The sequence below is a fragment of the Herpailurus yagouaroundi genome, unplaced genomic scaffold (assembly GCF_014898765.1).
Source record: "Herpailurus yagouaroundi ecotype Mexico unplaced genomic scaffold, PumYag 67383, whole genome shotgun sequence".
Taxonomy (NCBI): Eukaryota; Metazoa; Chordata; class Mammalia; order Carnivora; family Felidae; genus Herpailurus; species Herpailurus yagouaroundi.
The window spans coordinates 193,882-200,470 of NW_024420199.1; the positions used below are offsets into that span (position 1 = coordinate 193,882).

Sequence of the window (6,589 nt, forward strand, 5' to 3'; positions counted from 1 at the left end):
CCAGAGCCTGACGCGGGGCTCGAACTCACGGACCGCGAGATCGTGACCTGGCTGAAGTCGGACGCTTAACCGACTGCGCCACCCAGGCGCCCCTGGAATTATTTTTTCAAAATAGTAAACGGTCCAATGCAAATTATCTAATAATCTTTCTCTAGCTCACTGATTTAAAATGTCACCTTTATGGGGGGAAAAAAGAGAGAGAGAAAGGTGCAGACCATAAAATACTCTTGTTTTAATTTTAAATTTATTTATTTATTTTTTGAGAGAGAGAGAGAGGGAGAGAGAGAATCCAAAGTAGCCTCTGCATCATCACCATGGAGCTTGATGTGGGTCTCGAACCTAGGAATAGTGAGATCATGACCTGAGCCAAAACCAAGAGTCAGGTGTTTAAATCACCTGAGCCACCCAGACACCCCCAGATTCTTAACTCTAGAGAACAAACTGTGGGTTGCTGGAGGGGAGGTGGGCGGGGGGTGGGGGAGATGGACTAAATGTATAATGGTTATTGAAGAACACACTTGTGATGAGCACTGGGTGTTATATGTAAGTGATGAATCACTAAATTCTACTCCTGAAACTAATATTAACACTATATGCTAACTAGAAAATCAATAAAAATCTGAAAGAATAAATAAATAAATAAATAAAACGTCACCTTTATCATAAGCTAACCATCCACATATATTTGATATATTTGATTCTCTATTATGTTTCTTGAATGTTATTTTTTTTCTTTTTATGTACCAAACGTTTAATTATAGTATCTTTATAATATGCTTTAATATCTGGGAGGGTAAAGCCTCTCTAATCACTCTTTTTCATAATTTACCTGCCTATTCACATGTGTTTATTTAGACATAAAATGTATTATTTTGTTACATTCCCTTAAAATCCTGTCCTTATTTCAATTTGGTTACATTTAATTTATAAGTTAATTGAAGGATAACTGGCATCTTTAAAAGAATATCTTACCACCCACACAGGTCAGAATGACTATTATTAAAAAGACACAGGGTGCTGGGTGGCTGATACCCCCACTATTGATTTTGTCTCATGTCATTACATCACTGTTTCATAAGATAGAGCCCCACATCAGGCTCGCACTGACAGAGCGAAACCTGTTTGGGATTCTCTCTCTCTTTCTCTCTTGGCCCTCTCCCCTTATGTCTCTCACTCGCTCTCTCTCTCTCAAAAGAAAGAAAGAAAAAAAGGAAGGAAGGAAGGAAGAGAAAATAAATGAAAAGAAGAAAAGAAAGAAAGAAAGAAAGAAAGAGAAAAGAGACAAGAGAGAACAACTGCTGGTGAAAATGTGGAGACAAATGGAACCCTTGTGCACTGTTGTGGGAATGTAAATTGGTACAGCCACTATGGAAAACAGCACGGAGGATACTCAAAAAATTAACAGTAGAAATACTATATGATCCAGCAATTCTATGTCTGGGTATTTCTTTGAAGAAAGTGAAATCACTCAGAGATATCTGCACCCCCATGTGCGTTGCAGCATTATTCACAATAGCCAAGACATGAAAACAACCAAAGTATTTATCAATGGATGGCTGGATTAAAATACACATATATATTTATATTGGTATATTTTATTCATTCATTAAGAAAAGGAAATCCTTCTGGGGCACCTGGGTGGCTCAGTCAGTTTAGCATCCAACTTCAGCTCAGGTCATGATCTCACGGTTCATGAGTTGGACCCCTGCGTCAGGCTTTGTGCTGGCAGCTCAGAGCCTGAAGCCTGCTTCAGATTCTGTGTCTTCCTCTCTCTCTGTCCCTCCCCCACTCATACTCTGTCTCTCTCAAAAATAAATAAAACATTTTTAAAAATTTTTAAAGGAAATCTTTCCATTTGCAATAACATGGATAAACTTGGAGAGCATTGTGCTAAGGGAAATAAGTCAAAGAAATACAAGTGCTGTATGATGTCACTCATATGTGAAATCTAAAAAAGCCAAACTCATAGAAACTGAGAGTAGATTGGTGGTTTCCAGAGGCTGGGGAAAGGGAGAAATGAGGAGACATTGGCATAAACTTCCAGTTTTAAGGTCAGTAAGTTCTGGGGATCTAATGAACAGCATGGTGACTATAGTTAACAGTATTGTATTGTATACTTGGCAGTTGCTAAGACAGTAGATCTTAAATGTTCTCACAACTACAACAAAAAAGGTGTAATTATATGGTATGATGGATGTATTAACTAACCATATTGTGATATTCATTTTGCAATATATATGTGTATCAAATCATCACATTGTACACCTTAAATTTAGATAACATGTCAATTATATCTCAATAAAGCTAGGAGGAAAAGAATATCTTTCTACACCAGAACCCAGTTTTGCTAGTTGTCTTCATTAATTTTCCTTAGCAGCATTTCCAAATTAAAAAAAAAAAAACTCCTAGAACATTACTTGGCACACTATAGGTTATCAATAAATACTTTTTAAATTAAATACACTTTGTTAAGTGTATTCTTAAGTACTTTACTTTTTACCATGGCTATTGTAAGTTGAATCTTTTCTTTATCTTACATTTTCTATTTATTCTTTTTATATATGAAAGTCGTTAGATTTTGCAGTTAATTTTATAACCAGCCTCTTTATGGAATTCCTAGTTTAAAATAGTTTTTCATTGATTGATTCTCTTAGATTTGTTTCATTTGCAGTAATGATCATCTTGTCTCCTCCTTTCCAATATTAATATTGTATTCCCTTCTCTGATAATTGCATTAAGTAGTACTTCCAGAAAAATGTTAAATAATTGTGGAAAAATTGACATCCTTGTCTTTTTCCTGATTTTTATGGGAATGCTTTTGGTGTTTGTCCTTCAAGCATGAGGGACTTCTTGGTGAGAGCTAGGGCGGAAGAGGGATCTTCTGTAGGAGCTGAAGTTTTGGCCTATCACTGCCAGTATACTTACTGGCAGTCACTGCCAATAAAACACAGCCCAAGTCAGTGATGGAACAGAAAAAAAAAATTGTTTGCTCTCTTCCTCCAAAGTTCTGTAAGTGTATTCCATTGGCCAAATCCAGAGAAGAATGGTGCCTGGGGATTATAATCCATAAGAGTCAGCTTTCTGGGGCATAGAAAAGGACTAAGGAGCAGAAAATTGATCAGGAGTTGAGGTAAAATAAAGGATAACCAACCCAATCCACCTTTAGCCACTCAGCATCCATTCTTGCCCTTCACTCCAATAAAGAAACTCTCATCTCCAACAAGGAGGCAGAGACAAAAAGACCCATGAGCCTATGTACTATCATGGAGTAATGTTAAGTCATACTCTCCACTTGAAACCTGATTATAACAACAATATCTGGTATTTTTCACACATAAGAGAAATGAAGGAAAAAAATAATTATCAATAAAGGTACACCTAGCTGCCACAGTTCCCTTCTGTAGCTGGTCATGAAGCCAAAGTCAATAATCCATTTCATATCTCCTTTAGTTTTCCACAGTTCTTTCCCTGATGTAGTGACCCTAACATTCAATCCTATCTTTATTGGATTTTTGCATTTTCACATTCACCAAGACTATTGGGCAAATGAGTATTAAGAGGTGCCCTAATGACTATACCTGGCATCCAAGCATACTTCTCCTCCTGTTCTCATTGTATAGAAACAACTCTATTTCCCATGGTAATGGTATTCAATCATTCCAGGCAGTGCAGTAACCCTTTTCTCTGCCTCTCAGTTCAATAGCATGAGGAGACCAAAATAGCCAGGGTGCAGTTTCAGCTTTCAATTTAATGGAACCATGGCTTTATTCCCTGTTGGAAACATTCATTCCCTATAAAATAGAACTTTCATATCTGCTGAGCCCAAGGCTTTGGAGATATATATATATATATAGAGAGAGAGAGAGAGAGAGAGAGAGAGGCAGGGGGGCACTCCCTCCTCCACCCCTTCATTCCCAGATTTGTGTATCTTCACTAAATGAGGGAAATAACGCCATATATTGGTCACTGGTTTTCTTTTTTTTTCTTTAAATCCAAGTTAGTTAACATATAGTGTAATAATGATTTCAGAAATAGAATCTAGTGATTCATCACTTACATATAACATCCAGTGCTCTTGTTGTTACATATAACAACAAGTGCCCTCCTTAATACCCATCACCCATTTAGTCCATTCCCCCACCCAATACCCCTCCAGCAATCTTCAGTTTGTTTTCCGCATTTAAGAGTCTCTTATGGTTTTCTCCATCTCTGTTTTTATCTTATTTTTCTTTCCCTTCCTCTATGTTCATCTGTTTTGTTTGTTAAATTCCACATATGAGTGAAATCATACGATTTTTGTCTTTATCTGACTGACTTATTTCACTTAGCATAATACACTCTAGTTCCATTCACATTACTGCAAATGGCAAGATTTCATTATTTTTGATCACCAGGTAATATTCCATATCTTCTTTATCCATTTGTCAGTCAATGGACATCTGGGCTATTTCCATAATTTGACAATTGTCATGGTCACTGGTTTTAAAGCAGCTGTTGTATTCTTGTAGTATAGCAGTCTCAATCTGGAACATCTGATCCTATAACTAAGCCTTCAGAAATTCATTTTCTTTTCTATCAGGCAACCTGCTTCTGCATGATGGAGTAAGTAATACAGACCAGTGAATCTTTGGATATGACTCCATTATTGTACTTTGTCTACCATTAAATGAGTTTCTTAGTCAGAGACAATGTTGTATAGGATAACCTGATGATGATTAAGGCATTCTGGAAGTCCATGGATGGTGGCACTGACAGAATCACTGTAAGCAATGAAGGTGAATGTGCATCTGGAATATATATTTATTTCCATAGGGAAAAATTTATGTTCTCACCACGATGAAAGGTGTCCCATATAATAATCCTACCACCATGGAGCTGAATTGTACCCCCAAGAAATACTGTCTTATTGTATTGAATGCTTTATCATCATCTTATTTTGTTGCCAGTTTGGGCACGTTTGTTGCTAGTGTTAGTACAAAATCAACTTTGGTGAGTGGAAGTCCATGTTATTAAGCCCTTGCATTGCCTTCATAGCATTGATGCTAATCTAATACAGATAGCACGAAAAATAGAGAATATTATTACTATTCTATGTACTACAGTGCTATATTGAATTTACTAATATTTTACTTTGGATTTTTGCATTTATATTTATGATTTAGATTAACCTCTGGTTTACATTTTTACTTCTATTCCTCTTTGTGTTGGTATAAGTCTTATGAAGCCTTATAGAATTAATTCAGTAGATTTCCACCTTCTCTTATGCTCTAGAACACCTTAAATTATAAAAAAAATAAAATTAGAGGGATGAGGGAAGATGGCGGCGTAGGAGGACGCTGGGCTCACCTCACATCCTGCTGATCACTTAGATTCCACCTACACCTGCCTAAATAACCCAGAAAACCGCCAGAGGATTAGCAGAATGGAGTCGACGGAGCCAAGCGCAGACGAGAGGCCCACGGAACAGGGTAGGAAGGGCGGCGAGGTGGTGCGCGCTCCACAGACTGGCAGGAGGGAGCCAGGGTGGAGAGGCGGCTCGCCGGCCAAGCAGAGCCCCCCGAGTCTGGCTTGCAAAAGTGGAGGGGCCTGACGGACTGTGTTCCGACAGCAAGCGCGACTTAGCGTCTGGGAGGTCATAAGTTAACAGCTCTGCTCGGAAAGCTGGAAGGCTGGAGGACAAAGGGAGGGAGAGCTGCTGAGCCCCCATGACAGAGCTCACTTTGGTGGGGAACAAAGGCACTCGCCAGCGCCATCTCCCCGCCCATCCCCCAGCCAAAATCCAAAAGAGAACCAGTTCCTGCCAGGGAAATTGCTCCCTCCGCGCAAACACCCAACTCTGTGCTTCTGCGGAGCCAAACCTCCAGCAGCGGATCTGACTCCCTCCTGCTGCCACAGGGCCCCTCCTGAAGTGGATCACCTAAGGAGAAGCGAGCTAAGCCTGCCCCTTCTGCCCCTGTGCACCTTGCCTACCCACCCCAGCTAATACGCCAGATCCCCAACATCACAAGCCTGGCAGTGTGCAAGTAGCCCAGACGGGCCACACCACCCCACAGTGAATCCCGCCCCTAGGAGAGGGGAAGACAGGGCACACACCAGTCTGACTGTGGCCCCAGCGGTGGGCTGGGGGCAGACATGAGGTCAGACTGCGGCCCCACCCACCAACTGCAGTTATACACCACAGAACAGGGGAAGTGCCCTGCAGGTCCTCACCTCACCACGGACTATCCAAAATGACCAAGCGGAAGAATTCCCCTCAGAAGAATCTCCAGGAAATAACAACAGCTAATGAGCTGATCAAAAAGGATTTAAATAATATAACAGAAAGTGAATTTAGAATAATAGTCATAAAATTAATCGCTGGGCTTGAAAACAGTATAGCTGACAGCAGAGAATCTCTTGCTACAGAGATCAAGGGACTAAGGAACAGTCACGAGGAGCTGAAAAACGCTTTAAACGAAATGCATAACAAAATGGAAACCACCACGGCTTGGATTGAAGAGGCAGAGGAGAGAATAGGTGAACTAGAAGATAAAGTTATGGAAAAAGAGGAAGCTGAGAAAAAGAGAGATAAAAAAATCCAGGAGTATGA

The 6,589-nt window shown here is 39.8% G+C and overlaps 1 protein-coding gene across 5 annotated transcripts in view; it reads right to left on the reverse strand.

The window, feature by feature from the left end:
• Window positions 1-297: 297 nt before the first annotated feature.
• Window positions 298-6,589, reverse strand: part of ARMCX4 (armadillo repeat containing X-linked 4) — a 31,360-nt gene continuing 25,068 nt past the window's right edge. Inside the window, exon 6 of one of the 5 annotated variants that reach the window (XR_005787886.1) lies at window positions 298-339. The gene's annotated coding sequence lies outside the window, so the exon portion shown is untranslated. Of the gene's footprint in view, window positions 340-2,513; window positions 3,100-4,374; window positions 5,277-5,625; window positions 5,670-6,589 lie in introns of those variants that run through there. The other 4 variants (XR_005787888.1, XR_005787885.1, XR_005787883.1 and 1 more) reach the window with 4 other exon arrangements.